This window comes from Puma concolor, chromosome C1, assembly GCF_028749965.1.
Source record: "Puma concolor isolate L17-30 chromosome C1, mPumCon1.1.hap2, whole genome shotgun sequence".
NCBI lineage: Eukaryota > Metazoa > Chordata > Mammalia > Carnivora > Felidae > Puma > Puma concolor.
The window spans coordinates 59,208,643-59,230,545 of record NC_141674.1 but is presented as its reverse complement, the minus strand read 5'-3'; the positions used below and the strand labels follow the sequence as shown (position 1 = coordinate 59,230,545).

At 36.9% G+C, this 21,903-nt stretch overlaps 1 long non-coding RNA gene across 3 annotated transcripts in view; it reads right to left on the bottom strand.

The window, feature by feature from the left end:
• Positions 1-21,664, bottom strand: part of LOC147578098 (uncharacterized) — a 68,704-nt gene extending 47,040 nt beyond the window's left edge. Inside the window, exons 1-3 of one of the 3 annotated variants that reach the window (XR_015254799.1) lie at positions 21,430-21,664; positions 13,906-14,027; positions 6,703-6,774 (exon numbers count right to left, since the gene is read on the bottom strand). This is a non-coding gene — a long non-coding RNA (uncharacterized LOC147578098). The remainder of the gene's footprint in view (positions 1-6,702; positions 6,775-13,905; positions 14,028-21,429) is intronic. The other 2 variants (XR_015254798.1, XR_015254800.1) reach the window with 2 other exon arrangements.
• Positions 21,665-21,903: the final 239 nt, after the last annotated feature.

The following is a 21,903-nucleotide window of genomic DNA, read 5'->3' as shown; positions in this document are numbered from 1 at the left end:
CAATGCAGCAGGAAAGAACAAGTGAAAAAACATAAGAAACACCATTTTATAGATTTCAAAGTCCTTGGGTTTGTGTGTGTGTGTGTGTTTCCCCCACTCTCCTCATTTCTCTAGGAAAAAGAAAAAAAAAAAAAAACAAACAGCCTCTGTTGCTCTGTCAGTCCCTCTTTTATGTGCTACAGAACACCTGGTGGCCAATTGCTAGGTGGAGGATAATTAGCCCCTCAATTATCACCAGTTTATTTTCACCTGTTCCACTAGCATTTCTCTAGAACTTGAAGCTTGTCTAATTAGTCTTTTCTGACCCATTCCCCACTGTCAGACTCAAGAAATAGCCCTTCTACTAAGTAATTAACCCATGGTAGGCCAATCCTTGTTTTTGTTTCAACTCCTGTTGGAATCATTAGAATCAAATGAACAAAGAAACATCATGGGACAGAGTAATAAGGAACTAAAAAGTTCCATCTTCCTTCTCCCTTCACCAGCTTCCAAATCCAAATTATAGAAATCTTAAGCACAGTGACATTTAGTCAGACACATATGTGCTTGCTGTTGAATGTCTTGAAAGAGCAAAATAGCACTGCCAGAATTATCAAGTTCAGTTCTCTGAAATGCCATAGGAAATATGGTGTTTATTTTATACCTAAAAGGTGAAAGAGATCAAAAAAGAATCCAAATTTTAAAATGCAGGCCAAAATCTCAACTTGTAAAACCTTTTCAGGATACTGTAATTGAATCTAACAATTTCTTCTTTGCATTATTTTGATGATCTATGGATAATTTTTCCCAACTATTTATACACATGCACAGAAATTCTTATTTTGTTTCATCACACAAGTCTATAGCAAAGTCCAGCAAAGATTTCTATAAAGCTAAGGAACATCTCATTTTTACTCATTCATTCAACAAGTATTATTGAGTGCCTACTTTAGAGTGGACATATTAAGTCCCAGGGACACAAAAATAATGGAAGGTCTTTACATTCTTGAAGCTGAAAGCCTAATGTACCTCTAAATATCATCTACTTTAAAAAAAATAATGAAGCCACACACACATACTTAGAAATTGACGGAAAACATTCTAATTCATTCTGCCATTTTCCATTTCTTATTCCCAATAGTATCCCAAGATCCTTTGAGGAACCACTTCTCTGCCACACAGATTGGTTTAGGGCTGGGCATATGATCAAAAGTGAACCAATGAGGGGCACCTGGGTGACCCAGTCAGATGAGCATCAGCCTCTTGATTTCAGCCCAGGTCATGATCCCAGGATTGTGGGATCAAACCCCATATTGGGTTCTGCACTGAGCATGCAACCTGCTTATGATTCTGTCTCTCCTTATGTCCCTCTCCCCTGCTTGCATGCATTCTTTCTCTCTCTCTCTCTCTCTCTCTCTCTCTCAAATTAAAAATAGATAAATAAATAAAATAAAGTGAACCAATGAGAGCCGGGCTCAAGACATTTGTTCCACTGTTGAAAGTCTCTTTGTCTCACTGAAAATCGGAAGATGTGAGTAGATGTTGCCTTCTTGTACCCATTTGAGAATGAAACTAAAACAAAAGTAAGGAACACAGCTATAAAATAAGAAAAAAGAACCCCTGGTAACCTCATTTAAACTCTGTTGAAATAAATAAACAAACAAACAAACTCTGTTGAATCCATTTTCCAAGATAGACCTTATCCTGTTGTTTATGTTTTATGAGCCAGTAAGTATTCTCTCTACCTGAACTATTGGGGTTTGGGCTTAGGTCAGTTGTGTCCAAAAGTGTTCTCATTGATACAGATATCTCTCTGATATCACAAACAACAGCTTAAAGTTTAAGGTAGTTATATTTTCTTTTAAGCAATTAAAGAAGGACCTGCAACTTATCTATTTGTGAACTTTTATCATTCAGATAGGAAGGTATATATTTTTCTATCCATAAATGTATTTTATACTCACTTCTCACCCGTAAATACTTCCAGTTTCTTTCTGGACTACAAATTTGCTTGTGTGAATCATATTCTATAAAGTGTGTTGCCAAGAAGTCATATCCTTTATTCTTTTTTTTTAATAAATTTTATTGTTTATTTTCAAGAGAGAGACAGAGTGTGAGCGGGGGAGGGGCAGAGAGAGGGAAACACAGAATCTGAAACACGCTCCAGGCTCTGAGGTGTCAGCATAGAGCCCGACCTGGGGCTTGAACTCACAGACCAGGAGATCATGACCTGAGCTGAAGTCGGACGCTTAACCGACTGAGACACTCAGGCACCGCTGTATCCTTTACTCTGATACTGCACCACATGCCCTGTGGTTTTTAACACAGCAGCAATTATTCTGTCAAGTCGAATAATTTTAGATTTACCTCTATGTCTTCCATTCATTCCACAAATACTTACTCAACAGGACCTATGTAATGGTATTGGTAGTCCAAAGATAAATAGTAAGGGTTACTGTTTTTCAAGGATGTTCCAGGCTCTTCAGGAGAGCATCAAGTGATATACAGGGATAACAGTACCGCGTGACAATTGTTCTGTAGGTTTCAGTCTCTCAGGTGCTAAATCCAACAAGACGGCACTCTCTTCATCACTTCTCACATCCAACATATCGGCAAGTCTTCTTGGTACTGCCGCCCAGATCTTTCCCAGGCCTGACTATTTCTTATAACTTCATTCCTAAAACCCTAGTCCAAGCCACCATTACTTCTCACCTGTACTACTGCAGTAGGCTCCAAACTAGTCTCCCTGCCTCAACACTTACAACCTCACAATCCCCAGTCTATTCTCCACACAACAGCCAAAATGATCTTCCGAAAGTACAAATCAAATCAATCCATTTTGCTGCTTAAAACACCACAATGTCTTTTCATTGCCTTTAGAAAAAGAAAAATCTAAACACCTTGCCACATGACAGGCCCTACATGACCTGACTCTTACCTACCTCTTCAACATCACTCCTGCCATGCTCTCCCTTATCCAACTCCCCCCGGCAACACTAACCTTCATTTAATGCTTCCAATGCCAAACCCGTTCCCATCTCGGGGCCTTTCAACTTGATACTCTTATGCCTATAATACTGTTCCTATCTCATTGTTAGGTCCCACTTCTGGCAATCCTTTCCTGATCATCTTGGCTGAAATAATTGCCCTTCTACTACTACTACTACTCTGCCAAGTCCTTTTCCCATTACCATCCTTTATTTTCTTTACAGCGCTCTTCACTATTTCAATTCAGATTGTTTATCTGCTTATACAATAATCATTGGCCTTTCTCTGCGTGCCACTAAAATGTAACTTCCAAGAAGTTAGGGACTATGTTTTATTTATTGCTTGCTCAGCACCAGGAAGTCGTGGCACATGGTAGGCGTTCAGTACCAATTTACTGAGGGAGTGAATACAAGACTACGGATGAGTTATATCTAACTCAAACTTGGAAACCAGAGAAATAGGAAAGGAAGTTAAGGAAGATAACATTTTGCAAAAATGGGGGAACTACCAAATGAATAAAGTATAGAATATATGAGTTAATGGGAAATATGAAGGAAATACAATAACTTGAGAAATTAGTTCACACGTGCTTTCTGTAATATTCTATGAAGCAAACTGGCCACAGGACCACAGAGCAGAGGAATGACAAATACGAATAAATTAAATTGTAGGAGTATTTTAAATTGCTATCTCTAGGGTTGTTGTGAGGTTTGTGCTTATTTAACATTGTTATTCATGACCTGGAAAAAACATGTGTATCATAGTAATGGAAATGTAGATAATCCTAAATTGGGTTTTATTGCAAATATCAGTAAGCACCCAATTCTCAAGTAATTCCAATAACCTCAAAAACCTAAACTGATTTGAACTCTTTTTAAAATACAAATATTTGCAGGGGCACCTGAGTGGCTCAGTCGTGTATGCGTCCGACTTTGGCTCAGGTCATGATCTCATGGCTCTTGGGTTCGATCCCCATGTCGGGTTCTGTGGTGACAGCTCAGAGCCTGGAGCCTGCTTCAGATTCTGTGTCTCCCTCTCACTCTGCCCCTCCCCCGCTCACATTCTGTCTCTCTCAATAATAAATAAACATTAAAAAATATATATATACACACAAAAATACAAATATTTGCATAAGATACAGTTGAATCTAATCATTCTTCACATAGGAGAAAGCTGAAGAAGTTAAATGGACCCAGGGTAGATACCGGGCAGAAAATTGGATACCACTTGATCATTCAAAAGAATTTTGATTTGTTTGTTGTTTGTTTGTTTAAGTTTTCATTTATTGAGTGTCTAGTTGGTGCAAGGAACTCTAGATATATTTCATTTTCTCTTCAGTGTAACTCCTAATGGGCCTGTCCTCTCCATGTTACAAGTAAGAAAATTGATGGAAGTGAAATTGACGGTTCAAACGTTGACTCACCTATTCCCAAAGTTCTTTTTCATCATCAACATTTTCCTATTGTAAGCTCTGAGACACAGAGTATTGTACAGAACTGATCAGAAAATACCATTCTACTTCACTTACTACTTGACAACACATCCAGTAAAAGCTACTAGGAAATAAACAAAAATAAGGAAACCTTAAAAATAGCTCCTCAATGAAAAATGAAACCAAAAGAATATACAAATAAACATATTTTTAGGGCCATCACTAAAAAAACAATAGCATGAAAAAAATTTTTTTAACTATTGGCCAAGAAGAGAATATTTATAAACTGAAATTAAATTAAGATTAATTTATACCAAACAGCAATGAAAAACATTGCTTGCTAACCAACTAGTAAGGGACGTCTTCCATCCACTGCGGCATTTAGAAGCAGATGGATGAGCAATTGAATGAATGAATGAGTGAAGGAGTGAAGGAGTGAATGAATGAGTGGATAAATTAACAAAGATACTTTAACCTATATTGTTGAAACAATCTTGAGCTGGCAGAATAGGAGCGCCAAGGAAAAACTCAGAGATGAACTTAGGATCATTATTTTTTTTTCTTTCTGTGCCAAGAATTTTGTGTTTCTCAAGTAATTCTGTGTTACCTTTCAACAAAGTAAATGAGATTTTAATTGGTTCCCTTCCTTGAAATAGTAGATAGGCCTGGGTACCACTATCAGAGGGAAGGCCTTCACCAGTATTTTATGTGAACTGGGGCGTAATGTCTATAGTATTTTCAGCCTTCACATTTTTAATTTTTGTCAGGCAGTACTGTAACAAGATCCCCTAAGTCAATGTGCTACCAGAGGGGGGGAAATGAAATAAAGAAAGCATCCATATAAAGTAAACAAGTTAGAAAGGCTCATTTTTCATTTGTTAACTAGCCTCCACACGGCTGTTGGCTGTGACAACAAATGATTTAATGAGTCCAATTTAAAATAGTCTTGTCTGTATAAGATAGATGTCTTGGAAAATACTTTTTAAAATCTCACAGCTATAGCAAAGGCTGCTTCAACATACCCTGAGAAAAATCTGCACTGCAGTTCTACTTTTTTTTTTTTTTTTTTTTTCTAAATTCTTTGATAGGCCAGATATCAAGCTAGCAACAGCAAGGAATATTCCTATTGTACCTGTGAACATTTCCTAATAGTAACTTTTAACAAGATGTTTCAGAAATACCAGCTTAAAAAACCATAAAATTTTATCGCCTGTGTGGAAAAGTGATTAGTCAACAAGAGCCTTTCTGAACTATGTGTTTGTCTTCTCTTCAGTTACTTAAATGACCCATTAGAAAGATGCTTTGTCAGAAGAGGATAATGATAAGGAACGTGATGTGTGCACTGCACAGTGACGGGAGGGGACTCATCTCTGGGGTGGGCACTCTCTAGGTTGTGGCGTTTGATTTTAGAAAGCTTGTAAATGTATTTAAGTGGAAGAGATGAGACCTTCCTGAATCTATTCCCCAAGATCACAAATACATGTCTCCTTCCTCATGGACATTTCTTTGGTTTTAAGAGTAGAGCAGGTAAGAAGTGTTATATCTGAATTCACATGGTGCTTCCCTTCATGTAAAGAACAATTGCATCTTTTTGGTCATCCTTTGGCAACAGATAAAACACATTATATAGCTTCTGAGAGGGTCAGGTAGATCCAATTTTGTTGAATGACCTGCCTCGGCTCAGAACTAAGTACCTTGTTTTGTTCTTGGGACATGAAGAGTCCAAATTTGATTAGTCTAAATGTGTATCTTTACTTTTTTTGAATGTCTAGATGGGGTGATTATCCAGAATTAACCTTCAAAAATGAGATTGCCTACAGTCACCTCTGTAATAATATTCCAATTTGCTAAAAATGTTTTAAGATTTCGTGAACAAGAGGCTTGAGCACCAGTGCTGAAGGGTATGCGCACTGAATAAAAGGCTAGAAGCCCAGAGAGCAGATGTGCTTCAGAGGCAGCCTCACGATAAAATTATTCAAGAAGTCAAAGAAATGAGAAAAAGCAATGTCAAAATATTTTCACATTAAAAAAGTAATTAACATATACTGCATAAATTAAAGACATGTAGACAAACAGACCTAGCCATAATACAAATACCTTTCCAAGCCAAGTTTTCGTTTAGATAAATATAGTTCGTGCAAGTAGAAAAATGTAAACCGCTTCTCAAAGCCATACATACATGTGTGTCTTCCCTGACTTTCATAGCATTCTCAAGGAAACCGGCAGAGGAGGGAGTGGGTGGAACAAATGCTAATGAGAAGACTTGAGTAAATTGCCAACTGTCTAGGCTGCGAGGTATTCACCTTGACACGCTGAGCATTTGTTGTGGTCCAAATCTCAGGCCAGCACTGGAGCAGGCTATTCTTTGTAGGGAACTAGTAGAAAACAAATTTTAAAATGTCAAATGCTGAATGCTATTTTCACACTCCACACTTGTTTCTTCAGTCTTGGATGATTTGAAAAAAAAAAAGAAAAAGAAAAAGAAAAAAAAAGGAATTAAATTTACTGTGAAAAATAAACGTTTTTGTTTGGAGAGCTGGAATAATCTCCACAATCTGATGATATATATGATGCACAGCCCCCAAAACTTTTTTGGTCATGTTTGAGATGGAAATGCAATTGGGCATCTAACCTTGAATTATTTGCATTCATTTATTGTAATACATACATATCATTAATAACTGATATCTTCTAAGTTTTTGTCTGACATCTTTGATCGTTTCAAATAATATTGTTTTGACTTTTACTTTGTCTCCTTTAGATGCAACCTCCCCCTTTTTTTTTAATTTATTTATTTATTTTGAGGGAGAGAGAGAGAACAAGAGGAGGAGGAACAGATACAGAAGGAGAGAGAGAATCCTAAGCAGGCTCTGCACTGTCAGTGTGAAGCCCAATGCAGGGCTCAATCTCATGAACCGTGAGATCATGACCTGAGCCTAAATCAAGAGTTGGACACTTAACCGACAGCTACCCAGGTGCCCCTGAAACCTCCCTTCTAATCTCATTCTGCTCTTCTGTCTTCTCCTCTTTAATTTCTTGTTTTATTTAGCTTTGTTCTTAAATTTTCTCATAGCATAAATCTCTTGTGATTTCAGAATTTCATCTGTTCCTTAGGTATTTGTTTCTTCAAAGCTGGGTTTTGTCTTTTGCATTGTAAATTTAAAAAAAAAAAAAAGTTTTTAAAGGTCGCTTACTTAGATAGGTGTGCCAAGCCACTTTTTTCCATTTATTCATCCTTGAGCAGTTTTATCCCAATTCTCTAATTTTCTTTTCTTTTCTATAGTATAAATAAATTTCTGATTCCCTTTTTTTAATATCAGTTTGTTTACTCTTTGAGGTGTTATAGTGTTTATGTTCCATGCACATTTTCTGGACCTGACAACATAGCAGAAAGGGTAAGGTAAAGAGATCAAAATTGGCATAAACTAATCGGCAGTCTCTTCTATAATCCAGGGTTTCTATTCTTCTTGAATTTGTTAAATGCCCTATAATGGAGCTAAATTCCTCTAATTGTGCGAAAATATGCCACTCCCAAGGGGATAATCTCAGACTTCAAGTTGGTCCTTAAAATCAGTATTAGGATTGCTTCTCTCCAATATCCATTCAGTTTTTCATAATAAAACTCCTACTCATAAGGTGTGCTCACCGCTTATCAGAATAAAAACTACATATTTGTATCTCCCTTGCAGTTGAGTGTAGTCACCAATTTCTGGCTGATAGGGTGCAAGTAAAGTGTGTAAAAGCTTTCAGGGACCTTCCATAAGAGACAGCATGCTTGTACTTTTCTCCATCCCACTGCTTGGAATGTGAGTGTCATCTTCTTTTACATGGTCAAAAACAACACGTAGTGGATCACAAAACAAGCCTCCGGTTGCCCAGAGTTGACAGCAGCATAACCCAGCCCAGGGTCACCTACTCAGACATTTATGTAAGAAGGAACTGCATGTATATCTTAATTAGGTACTATGTTCAGTTTTCTGTCATTTGTAACCTAATTTTGACCTAAAAAATGCAACTTCTTTCAGAGAAAATCAGCACTTGTTCATTTCTATGGTTTCATACTGTCAACCAGTTTGAGAAAGAAAAACATAAGTATATACTCCTAATTTTATTCTCTCTAGATTTAGAAGAACTAATGAGAATTCTCAGAATTCTGTTAACATTCCCAAATGTCTTCTTGGTGATGGGGACAGGACTGTTCCACTCCAGAATATTCTGTTTCCTTCTATAGCTGCTGCCTTTCTGAAATGTTTGATATTATACTATTTCCCTTTTCTTGTTGGTAGTTGGTAGAGACTATTTTTTAGCTGAGTTTTTTGATAATTATATATAAGAGATTCTATGCTATAGATCCATTCTAGACTTTTTCCAAAGCCTAAGATTCCATTTTCCTAGCTTTTTTGGGGACTTGATTACTTTCTATCTAGGCCTAGAGCAATTTAGTAGGTAAACACATTTTATGAAGATGGGAATCAGAGAATAAGATCCCTGTGATGGTTCACTATATTTATCAACTTGACTGGGCCATGGGTTCCCAGATACTTGGTCAAACATTATTTTGAGTGTGTCTGTGAGAGTGTTTTTAGATGAGATATACATTTGAATCTGTATACTGAATAAAACAGATTGCCCTCCCTAAAAGAGGTGAGCCTGACCTAATTAGTTGAAGAGTTGAATATAACAAAAAGGCTGACCTTCCTTTGAGTAGGAAGAAACTCCTCCTGACTGACTGTCTTCAAGCTGTAATATCTGTTTTTTCCTGCCTCCAAACTCAAATTGAAACATTGGCTCTTTCTGGGCCTCAAATCTGCTGGCATTTGGACTAGAAGTGCACCATTGGCTCTCCTGAGTCTCCAGTTTGCCAACTGCATATCTTGGGACTTCTCAGCCTTCATACTGCATGAGCCAATTTCTTATTATATATATATTTTATATATATATATATGTATATATATATACACACATATATATGTATATATATATAAAATATATGTATATGTATATATATTGTATATATATTTGTATATATATTTATATATTTACATATATTATATATGTATATATATATATATATACACATACATATATATGTATATATATAAATATATGTACATATATATATAAAAAGAACCATGACTAATACAGTCCCCAAATACTTTTCTCTTCAAAAAAAAAAAAGAGGATTGCAATGAATAAGTGAATATGATCTCTAGGGAAGTTCTTGCTATTGATAGACATATCTTGGGACTTACGAACAAAATTTATTACAGTATCTTACATGATGAGGTCACAGCTGAGCCAAGGCTCACAGTCAGACATAACTGTCGTATGGAGTTAGATGGCATCCTACACATTATTTGTATTCACTGATTTACATGGGGGTTGATTCACAACATGGTGAGAGTAATTCAGATTTATATACACAGACATATTTTTTTTTGGGAGAGGGAGAAAGTAATGTTGCCAGATGGCACAGAAATATGGCAAAGCCCCTGAGAAAGAATTCATACCAAGGGAAAAAGGAATCTAGAATGGCAATTTCACAACAGGGTTTGAGGATTCGATGAGGTGGCAGATAATAAAATTTCGCCCTAATCTGGCTGCCCCAGTGGCTATATACACTCCAAGGAGACAAAGAATCATCAGTGTGAAAAGAGAGGGGATCTCTCCCTAAGTAGCTTAACATTTCAGAACCAAACCCTAATAACCTTGTATATGAATATTTTGCCTTCATAGGAGACTGCTAAATTTAATAGTGCCATGAAGATTCAGAGCATCAGAACTGGAATGAATCAGCAGGGCCCTTTGTGACTATAGTAGAAATGAAAATGAAATGGCATAATAGACACATATACTAATTTATAAAATTATATAAAAAACTCTTTTGGATTTCCAAAAATATTTGTGTGATGGTGGAACTTTGAAAGGCACTGACACTCCTACATCAGCTTAGAAAGGAAAAGCCTAAGTATTGATATAATTGACCTCATTCATACCTATAGATTGGTGAGATTTTGGAATGTTTGGGTGATAATGTGCTTCTTCCAGTGGTGTCCTAGACAGAAAGCCTATAAATAACATAAGTTTGTTGTTCTAATCTAGACTGAACAACTTTTTCTTTAGCAGAAGACTATGGGGGACTAAGATCCAAGAGGAATTTTTACTTCATGTCTCTGTGTAGTTGATTATACTCTTATAAATAAAATTGTAATTAAAATGGAACACATTTTCAGGATTTAAGGAGCCTTCCCCTAAATTTAACTTCTGTCATGCAGAGCTATATCCCAAGCCTTTTCAGAAATTGATGGGCACATAGTAAAAGCCTTTGAGAAAACTCTTCGCTCTTTTTTCTCATCTGAGTCCACCGCCTTCTGCCTGCCGTTGGCAATGTCCTTGTTAATCTTACTTTCTAATGTTATGGCGCACAAGAGTAGAAAATGAGGGGGATTTGAGTTTCTCAAAGTAAAGATGCATTTCCTTCTTCAGTATTTAAGTCTAAAAGTGCCTAATTTGTCCCAGTTTTGCTGGTTGACACTGGTCATTCAATAAATATTTTTTGGCACTTATGTACTTAGCACTAGGCTAGCTTCTGGGAACTCTGGTAAACTACACAGACCCAGTCCCCATTTTTATGGAGTTTACTGGTAAAAATACACATATGAATAGGACCACAGACAACTACAATACAAGGTGCAAGAGAAGCCACATTATGTTATGTTGTGTTGTTATGTCGTTGTTATGTTATGTTATGTCATGTCATGTCATGTTATAATATGTAATATAGAATGGAACAGAATGATATAGTACAGAAGTTAAGAACACAGGCCCTGAAGCCAAACTGCTCTTGTTTCAAACTTCAACTCTGCTATTTGCTTATTATCTTCTTAGTTTATTGTATGAATAGATACAATAAGCATAAAAACATTCATTAGGTGCTGAATAATTCTTAGCTATCATCATTAGCTCTTTACTTTCTCTGACATTGTCTATTTTTATGTTGCTATTATATACATGTTCTCTGTCCCATACACTGTTGTAATTATTATTATTGTTGTTGTTTATAACAATGACCACTACCACCCTGAAATATCTTCTAGCAGCACACATTAATTTTTGTGGGATTTTATGTTAAGCTTCTTTTTATAGTTCTAGGGCAGAGAGATTCTCTGCAAATGTTACTCACAGGAAATCTATTGCCTTATAATCTGAAGAGGCAAAGTGTTGTTGTTGATCTTGTTCCTTCTAAAAGTTAGTCAACTGTAATCATTATCCATCTACCCAGTCACAGTCCCTTCTCTCCCTGTTTTCCTACCAGGGGTCTGCTCTGCCCTCAGAGAGGCTCAGTGACAGACTCTTTGCTACTCTTAATAAGTTCAGTGATAGTATTGCCGGAAGGGTAACTGTCATTAGTGTCTCATCAAACTTGATGGGCATTATCTGATCTTTGAACTTGTGTGTCTACAAAATCAACAAACTGAAATTACTCAGAGATGACCCATCAGAGCCATCCTTAACAATGATATCTTTTCTACATAACACTAAGATCTTGCTTTTTGTATTTCCTTAATTTAAAATAAAATTAATGCTCTTATTTCAACTTCTGCTAGTGCATATCCCTGATGTGAAAAATCAACCAAGAAAAAACGATCGTGTTGTCTGTCTCTTACTGTTTGGCAGTTTTAGTATTCCCTAGCAGAAATCCTGGTGGGAAAAGAAACTGCCTTGCTTTATCTATAATTTATCAACATGGAAACATTGTGGTTCTAATCATAAAATTGGAGAGGTCAGTCTTATCTCCACAACTGTGCTCTGAAGAATTTCTAATAGGAGGAAATGTGTTTCCTAAGAATAAACTTGTAATTACTAAAAGCTGATGAGGGGAGAAGTTATGCAGATATAGAACATTCTCTGAAGATAAATGTATAATCTATAGAATTGGGGAGAGTGATTTTAGGGAATAAGCAGAGTAAAGAGGGAGGTAGCAGTCCCAAAATGTCTACATAGGAGAAAATTAGGAGCAGCAAATAGGTTAGAAGGGGAAGCTATAGTTGTATAGCAGGGACATGACTTCACCTGAATGAATTTAATGTGCAATGTTAGAGATGCCTTGGGGAGATTATGGGCATAAATAAATCCTCATAAATACCTGTTCGATAGCCAGCAGGAGGAGTGAAAAGGTCGTGAAAGTATAAACATAATCTACACCAGGATATGATAAATATTAAGTAACTAGGACGGAGCAGTTGATAAAGTCAACACATAGAGAACACAGCCCTTGCCTATACTGGATCACTCTACCTTGGATAGGTGGCCGTTACCTCCAAAGTTACAAAATGTTAAAACTAACTAGAAGGATTGGTATTCACTCCACCCTCTATTCTCATGCTGCACTTATTCTTGGGCCGTGCTCTTTAAGAACATTCACATTAAAGCAACAGTTCAGCAAATATTTCCTGAGCATATCTGCATGTGCCTATATCACAAAAAGCCCCATTCATGCAGTACTTGGTCTATAGTACTTGGCTTATTATTCACCTATGTCTTCTTATCTAGCTTGCAATCTTTACAAAAGCCCATCTGTATATCAGTATCTTTGGTAACAATAATGCTACCAACACCAATTCATCACTTACTTTCTGCCAGGTACTGTACATTTAACCTTCTTAACAACCTATGAAGTACTTATTTTTTCACTTATTCATACAGTTCTATTTTCGGAGCACCCAATTGGGTTGAGTACTGTGCCAGCCACTAGAACTAGATTAGCAAACAACACACACTCTGGCCCACCTTGATGAAGCTTATTTTCTGGTAGAGGAAATCAGCTACAAACAAGCAAACAATGGGACCCCTCCCCCCCAAAAAAGCTAATAAGGTAATTATAACAAATAATGTATTGTTTTTGACAAATAAGTCAGAGAGAATGAGTACATGATGAGGGAGATGCAGAACAGAGGGTTACTTTAGATAAGGTGGGCAGTAAAGACTTTTGTGAAGAGGTGAATTTGAATAAACATGGCAATGTGCCTGCCGTATGGCACCGCAAAGGACTCAAGTGGAAAGGTGCTTGGATTTTTTGAAAAATAGAAAACAGACCACTGTAAAGTAAGCAAATGAGAGGTTAGAATGAGTTTATATGGGTAGATAGGAGTCAGATCATGCAGGTCTGGGCTTTAGGCCATTTTTTAAAATTTGAATTTTATTCTGCGAACAATGGAAGGCACTAGCATGTTTATCTCCATTTAATCAAGTGACAATTGAAGAAACTCAGGCTTAGTGATAGTAATTAATTTGTTTAGGGTCACCCAAATAGTAAGCAATGGAGCTGGGATGTGAACCCTGATCAGTCTGATGCCAGGTGTTAGTTTTTGATGCTAATTCCTGATAGAGTGCCCAGTACACAGTACATCAGCCATCATCATCAACATCATCATCACCACCACAGTCACCACTGTTATTATTTTACAGATGAGGAAGTAAAAAGCTTTAGATTCTCGGGAACTTACCTAATGTCAGTCAATAAGTGGAAGGTGTAGCACTTAAACCCAGCTTCTCTAATTCCAGAACCAAGGCGCTCAACCCCAGCACCTATACACTTTCTAGGAGACTATAGGCATTCAGTTGTTTCCTGAGAAATGAATAAACTATAAGTATACAACACTGTAGTTGGCTCTGAGGGAAACTAAAAACTGAGAGAGCCTATCTTCAAAGTGCTTAAAAATGGGATGAAGTTGGATTACATTTGATTAGTCAAATGTACAAATAACCATACAAGTCAGAATTTTCTTTTCTTTTTTCTTTTCTTTTCTCTTTTCTTTTTTTTCTTTTCTTTTCTTTTCTTTTCTTTTCTTTTCTTTTCTTTTCTTTTCTTTTCTTTTCTTTCTTCTTTCCTTTATTTAAGCAAATATGCATTCGCTTCCTGCTATGTCTCTGGCCCTATCCAAGCCCAAGAGAACAAAGGCTTGTTAAAAGTGGTAATATAGTAACTTAAAAGTGGGATACATTATCCATCACCTTTGTTTTGGTGAATCAAAAAGACTTCATGGAAGGTCTCTAAATAAGAATACAATTTTGACAGATGAAAATGTGAAGACAGTACAGAGCATTCCAGACCGTGATAATAGTGTAAAGGGAGCCACAGAAGTGGAAGAGTTGAAGAGTGGTTCACAGACTAGTCAGTGGTTCAAGTGATTGGAAAAGAAAATTCATGTGGCAAAAGACAGGAAAAAAATCATGGAAAGGAAGTGTGTGGCTATATTTTGAAGAAATATATTGTATAGTAGGCATAACAGTTCTGCATAGAACATTGTTTGATAAACTTAATTGAACTTTGAACAAGGAGTAAAAGAATAGAGAGTTCAGGGGCGCCTGGGTGACTCAGCTGGTTGAACATCCAACTCCTGATTTCAGCTCAGGTCATGATCCCAGTGTCATGGGGTTGGCCCCACATTGGGCTCTGCATTGAGTTTGGAGCCTGCTTAAGATTCTCTCTCTCTCTCTCTCTCTCTCTCTCTCTCTCTCTCTCTCCCCCCTCCCTCTCTCTCTCTCTCTCTCCCTCTCTTTCTCTGTCTCTCTCCCTTCCTCCCTCCCTGCCCCTCTCCACCCTTGTGTGCTTTCTCTCTCTCAAAAAAATTTTTTTTAATTTAAAAATTAAAAAAAGAAACAGTTCAGATAACTGATAAGTTCTATATTTTCAAGAATATAAAACTTGAAAAGTGATCAATACCCATTCTCAAGATCCCTTCTATTGTTTTACATTAGTTCCATGAGAGAAGGAAAGATGCTGTCTTGTTCCCTGCATGAATAAGACAACATCTAGAAGAGTGCCTTCCACATGGAGGTACTCAATAAGAATTTGTTAAATAAATTAGTAAATGTGTTTATATGGATCTCTGTCACAAAATTCACATTTTTTTGTTAGAAATGATATTTCAAACCTCTCACCCAGTGACTTGCAAGAGGGCAGTATCACCCACAAGAGGTGTTTTCGAAATTGTGGAGTGTTTCTGGTTATCATAATGCACAGGCGACACTAATGGTAATTAATGGTATTTAATGGTATTTAACTTCACTTGCAATGTTTTGTTGTTGTTGTTGTTCATTGAGTGGAGACAAAAAATGCACAGGACAATCTTGTGTAATGTAGTACTGACCCATATCCCACAGGACTTCTGAATGTCATATCAAATATTCATGTAGGTAAAACACCCACTTATAATTATGAGGTTTATACCGAGCCCCTTTCTACAAATAGATACAAATAATTTGTACACAGTTTATGACAACCTGAGGGAGCATGGCAATGAACCCTTCTCCAGGTAAGCATCTGATAAGAACCCAGCTCTTGCTGAATCCTTTATTACAGCCTTATGAGGCACCTAACCCGGGGATCAACTATGCCATGTCCACATTCCTGACCCACAAAAACTAAGTGATAATAAATATGTGTTGTTGGAAGCCACTAAGTTTGTGGTCATCTGTTATGCAGCAATGGAAAACTAATACAGATAGGTTAAGTAATTTGCCCCAATTTATAAACTAGTCATTAATGGGCACAAATAATCAAACACAGTTCTGTGTCCAATGCCAATGCTTTTTCAATTATCAGAAACTATTTAAGAAGCCCTTGATAAAACAACATGACTGAAGACAGGTGGTCTACAAGGTGGCCCCTGAAACCCTCACGCATCCACGATCAATACCTGGAACAGAACGGGGGTTAGCGTGACGCAGCATACATCGCTGTGGCGCTCCACACAGATGAGCACAGATCAGTTCATTTCAATTTAGCTCCACAGACACTTACTGAACATCCATAGTCACATAGTCTGTGCGAGTGTGGTTGTGCAGTCACTTAACTACACCCCATTCCACTCACATTTTTCCAGCTTTCCAGCTTAGTGACAACAATCTGGAAGCACTTTATCAAATCTTTTGCTGAGTTCAAGACAAGATATGTGTACACATTTCCCTGATCTATAGCTCTGCAGCCCATGTCCCCTGTGGATTCCAAGAGTCTGCAAAGATTGTCACATGTGAGATCCTAATTATTTGTTATACCGAGTACAGCCACAATACAAGGAACTTAGCAGGATTATCTCAACTGCAAAGTTAGGTCCACTTGGCTAATTTCATGGTCCTGTTTTTCTTTCTCTCAGTTATTTGCCCTGCTTTCTGAAACTCTGATGGAGACATTTTTAATAGCAATATAGGTTTTATAATTAACCATCACCATGCTATTTCTGCTTACGTGTTTTTTTTTTTTAAACCTGATTAAGAAAATTACAATTTTCCAGAGTTCTCTGGGATGAGCCTGGAGCAATGTATAAACCAACAGTTTTTTTTTTTTTTTAACTTTTGCCTGGAAGGCAAGAGTCCACTAACCTGAAAGCAATGGTCACTGGTAAGAACAGAGCATTAGACAAAATATAACATTCAGAATCATTGCATGCTTCCAAGTAGCATTAGTTGAACCTTAAATAGAGCAAGTCTCCAGTGAACCATAGAGTATGTCATGTCTGTGTAACATGGTTATATAATCTAAGAAATACTTAAAGCATATTCATACATGAAATCTGATGTCTTATACACAGAAGCTACTAGTAGTTATAACTGTATTTATTCTGATTAGACATGTTTCCATTAAAAGGCAATATGAGAAATAACATGAATGTATAATTTAATACCGGGCCAGAACAGATGTGAATGTGGGAGGTTATAAATTTGGCAAAGATAAAAAAAAAATACATAGAAAGTATCTACCAAATATATACCAAATCAAAACTTTACTTGCAATGTTTTGTTGTTGTTGTTGTTGTTCATCCATGTGCTTCAAACACTTAGAACAGTGCCTGGCACATAGTAAGTGTTCAAAAAATTCACCAACAAAAATGGTGATGGCGGCTCAGGAGATGTAGGCATTTTGAGAGGAGCATACGCTGCTGAGGAAAATCGTCCAAGTGGAAAACTCAGGAAGGCATATAAACCTTCCACTTTCTCACTCTGTGCCAGAGGAGGCTGCCCAGAGAAAAGGAGGGAGCAGTATCTGTGGAGCCAGAAGACGAATCTAAAATAGTTAACCCTGGGGTTGGCACATAATTATGTCTTGATCATATTAGTTGTCATTTTGTTATTATTGTTGGTGGGAGTAGTTTGAGGACAGGTCACTCCTTGGGTGGGGGTGGGGGTAGGGGGGACTGCTTTCCTAATATAGGCTCTGGACAAGAAAGAGACTTTTGTCGGTCCAGGCTGCAGTAACAAGATACCATAGACCAGGTTCTTGAACAACACAAATATATTTCCCACAGTTTTGAGAGGCTGAGAAGTCCAAGACCAGAATGCCAGCAGATCAAGTATCTAGTGAACGCCACTTACTGGTTTGCAGATGGCTGCCTTCTCACTATACCCTCTCATAGCAAAGAGTAGACAGAGGAAGCAAGCTTTCTCCCGTCTCTTCTTACGGGGCACCAATCCCATTGTGAGGGTTCTACGTTCATGACTTAATTACTTCCCAAAGGCCCCATTTCCAAATATCATCACATTGAGGATTCCAATTTCAACATATGAATATGGTGAAACACAAACATTCACTCCATAACTGGGCTAGTCATGTGCCCTCCCTATATGTGTAGGGTGTAGGGTGCAGTGTCGTGTATTTTGAAGCAATTATATCCCATTTCTAAAAAGGTCCCAGGGTAGCCCCCAGACTGCTGGCTGGTTTCCAGTGTTCTCTCCAATGCCTGAGGGAATATGGAGGAAAGGCTCTCTTTCCTCTGAGGATGAAGGAGGTTTATTATAACTGTGTGGTCATTCTGGCACCCAAGGAGAGAATTCATATGAAGGGGATAGCTGTGTTGTGAAGAACTCAAGAATCAAAATTTATTTTGACTCAGACTCAGAAATTTATAAATTACATACTCACCACCCATCCTCATCTCAGAGGCTTCAACAGAGTAGGAGAAGTCAGTGTCCTGCAGCTCAGTTTGAAATGAAGAATTCCATAAATATGGTACTTCATTTAAGAACAATTCTTCCTCCAAATCTTTTCTCACTGCCCTCTTATCATGCCTTTCTCTTTGGTTCATGTTTCTCCTAGAGTTCCACCTTGCTGAATTTTCACCTATCCTGCATTCTGGTGTTTGTATGTATTGTTTGTCTTTCACTTACTTAACATATATTGAGCTCCATGGTGTATTTGATCCTCACAACTGAATAAGGAGATAAATTACTATCCTCATTTGCAGAAGAAAAAGACAAAGCTGAGTTGCTCAAGTTTGCATAGACATTAGGTGATAGAGCCACAAACCCAATCTGATTCCAGAAGCCAAGCTTTCAGCACAGAGGGTTGCTGCAAATCACTACAATGGATAGTTGGATCAGTGCCTCTCCTCTCCTTCAGCACCAGCAAAGAGGTCCATGTAAAGCAAACAACTTCCGCCTCTTCCCTGTTCCTTTGGTTTCCTCAGCACCGCCATACAAGCAAAGTCAGAGACAGGTTTTCCAAGCTTCGAACTTACATAACTTGGGGAGCCCTCTTGAAAAAAACTAATACAAAATTATAGATACATTATTAAGCATGAAGTTTAGTATGTAATCTTATTGTAAATAAGAAATCACAATAAATTTAAAATATTTAAAAGACTGGCAAATACCACAAAGTCCATAAAAATTAACACACATCATTGATCACCTGCCTGACACACCTCTGTAGTAATGGATTTCATTTATGTTTTTTGGCTGCATATTTTTTATCACTTCTTTGTATAATGAAAAATTTTAAATTAGTGTTTCCTCTGGAGAGAATAGGGAGATTATTCAGTATTTCCTCCAGCATGACTGATTGCATTGTTTTTAATGCTAGACAAATTCTTTTGGCTTCATCTATGAAAAAGAATCTTTTGAAAACTGTCAATGAAAGTGGTCATGTTATTTAAGTTTTTAGGATTATTGTAAAATTTGGAAATATTCTATCCAGTTTATTTTCCCTATGAGCTGTAGGATTTCAAAGCATTTCTACCTTTCTTTGAATCCACAGATCATTTCCCAGTTACTGTTGATGTAATGGAGTATTATAAATGCTGTCTTTTTCATGATTACCAGTATTTCATCTCAAACATCTTTCCCAGTATGTTCACATAGTTTATCCTTCTTCATTAATTGGATATCAAACAATGAAAGAACCTATTCAGTACTTTTATTTGAACTTTATCTCTTCCTCTTACTGAATTTTGGTGCCACCTGACAAATTGTTACTATATGCTTCTCAATGTCAGAATAATTTCTATTAATGTCATCACTCAACTTCACTGCATTTGAGTCAGGTTCTATTACCTTGTATCTGTATTTTCTCTCAATTCTTAAATAAAACTTAAAGATGATAAAATATGATACTTTTTATATAGTTCCCAATCAGGAAGCTATAATTTCCCATTTGTTTCATTGAAACATTCCAAAATATCTTCAGAAGAGCAGTTAAAATGGCACAATTAAGTTCCTCAACTTTTTCAACAAACTTTTTACATGCTCTAACTCTTAGAAAAAAATTCTTCAGATCCTTAAGATATCATATCTATCACATAAGGCTCAAGCAACTTTGTAATAGAATGATCTTCCTGAGATTCTTTTTTTATTAAAATTTTTTAATGCTTATTTATTTTTGAGAGAGAGAGAGGCGTGAACAGAGAAGGGGCAGAGAGAGAGGGAGACACAGAATCTGAAGTAGGCTCCAGGCTCCGGGCTGTCAGCACAGAACCCGATGCAGGGCTCAAACTCACGAACCCGCAAGATCATGACCTGAGCTGAAGTCAGACGGTTAAACGACTGAGCCACCCAGGCATCCCTACAATGAGATTTTTTCATGAAACTCTAAGTTGCATGTGTGTTTAAAATACCCTATTATGTAAAACACTCTTATCTATGAGATGAATCTGAAAACAAAGCTGTTGCAAAATACTAGGGTAGTCAACAATTTCAGTTACTGTCACAGCAGCTTTTTCTCTGACAAGATTAAAGAAATGAGCTGGCATGGCACATATTCTGCTTACTTATTAAAGTTTTTAAAGAGTGTTTGCAGCCCTTTGTCCCCACCTTTCCTAACAGCTGCATTGTCATACAATTTATCGCTAATGTTTTTCAGCAGTTAGTTACCATTTTCCAGAACTCACTTCATTTTTTTTTTTAAAGCCACAACATCTAGTTGGCTTTCAGTGAGCAAAAAAGTTAGAAAACACTCATCAGGTTTTTGTTGTTGTTAAAACGGTAAGGCCTAATAATTACTAATCAATCAGTGTCTTGTATCCAGTTTAGAAGCTAGAAAGAAGAATTAATATTTGGTGTCCTTTTCTTCAATTTTGTTTACCATTTCATTTTTTACATGTTTTCCCATTATTACAGTTAATTCTTTTTAAACTGTTTAAGATATGTCACTCTTACTTTTTTTAATCTTAACATATCCCAACTGTTCACGTAAAAATGGATCAAATTGAACAGTTTGAAAGAAGCCAGCCTTTATTGTGAACTCTGAAGGGCAAATGTCTTTCACTTAAAAACTTAATAATCCTAATTACTTTCGTTAAGCTCTTTAAAATAATACTGAATGTTCTTTCTTTCTTATCTGTTATTCAAGACATTAGTGTAGAGGCATTTGTAATTGATTTACTTTTTCTAATTCAAGTACGATTTCTTGTGCTCTATGGAGTCTTTGTGACTTTCAAGGGTTCTCATTATACACATCTGGTCTGGAAACTCGTCTGTTGTAAGTAATGACTGTCTTGTTAAAAATGGCTTAAACAAACAATAGATGCAAGTTTTTAGTTTGGGAATAGATAAGCCACAATCTACAGTAGTTTGATCATCTTAGCTTATTTTCAGAATATCTGTCTGAGTCACATTCTTTCTATTTCATTTTCTGTTTGATTCTCTGTGAAGTTATTGGAAACAATTAAAAAATACACACACATTTTTGGTTAAACAGTATTAAAAGAAATTATCTCTTAGTGAAACAGACCATAATGAGAGATCGCAATACTTACTGAACCTCAGGGACTTCATCAATATAAAGCTGCTGCTAACCTTTGTTTTAGTTTTTAGTCTTGTTCCCTACCCTCAGATTTATGCCTGTCTCCTAAATCACCCCCTTCCTTTTCTAGGTTCACCTATTAACTCTCCACCCACTTCTACCATCTGGTAAAGGAGGAATCTTCCTTCTCCTGTACAGAATCTGTAAAGGAGAAATCAAAAAAGAAGCTTTAGTCTACAGGTCTCACAAAACACTGCAGTGCATGTGTGAACTCTCTAAGAAGTAGGATCTTCTTTGCAATCTTACCGCTTAGTGGAGAAGGAATGTCTGTTGGAACAAAGCTACACATAACCCAAGGAAAAATGTTCATTCTCAGTGACAGTACAGTCTGAATCCTTAAAGAAGTCTGCCTATCTTCCATTGAATTATGCAAATTAAATCATTAGGTGGAGCTGAGCATACTCCTCTTAATAGCTTTCTCTCTTAA